Genomic DNA, 813 nt, shown 5'->3' on the forward strand with positions numbered 1-813 from the left:
CACAGCTATTTTTAACACAGAGACAAGAGAACAGCAGCATCTAATTTGGGGCTGCTCCTCAGTGTTGATGCCGGGGGCTGACTTTGAATGGAAGGGAAACACAAAAAGGGAGATGCCACCCCACGGCCACTGCGAAGCAGGGTCAGAGGTCATGGTCATGGGGCTGTGTCACGTGTGTGCCTATTCCAGGAGGCCATGGCTGGGCTGCGACTGCCCACCTGCCTTCTTCATAGGTGACATGGAAAAGGAAGTGTGTGTGTTGGGTGGCACTTGGGAGGGGGTGGACAGTTGGGCCAGTAAAAGGAAGAGCCTTGCCAGGAGGGGGAAATGGCTGGGAAGCCAGAATTCTGGGAGAAATGTGGCCACGAGAAGCCGGGCCTTGAAAATGCTTTAAAGGAAGGCTGTGACATGCAAATGCTTACATTACTTTGCAAAGTATAAATAGATGACATTGCCAGTCACACAAGTACAGTGGAAGCTGTTCTTTCCTGAAGACAAACCTGCAAATTAGCAATTGTCCAAAGAGACGATGATACCTTCTACAGCATCATATGAGTGTCTGCCTTACCCATGAGCACAGCCATCCTGTAAGGAGGAAGACATGTCGGCCACGTCACAGGAACACTTCAGTGAGGTCTTCGAGCAAGCAAGCAGCAGACTGAAGAACCTGGAGTCAAAAACATCTCCCAGTTTTCCCCCCTTGCTATCTATTCTCCCCAGTATTCTGAAGAGCCCAGGGTATATGACCCACTGGCAGATCTCCAGAGGAAACAGAGCCACTCCAAAATGCCTCGCCTCTGGCTTTCCTCCCTG

The sequence above is a fragment of the Mus pahari genome, chromosome 11 (genome assembly GCF_900095145.1).
Source record: "Mus pahari chromosome 11, PAHARI_EIJ_v1.1, whole genome shotgun sequence".
NCBI classification, from domain to species: Eukaryota; Metazoa; Chordata; class Mammalia; order Rodentia; family Muridae; genus Mus; species Mus pahari.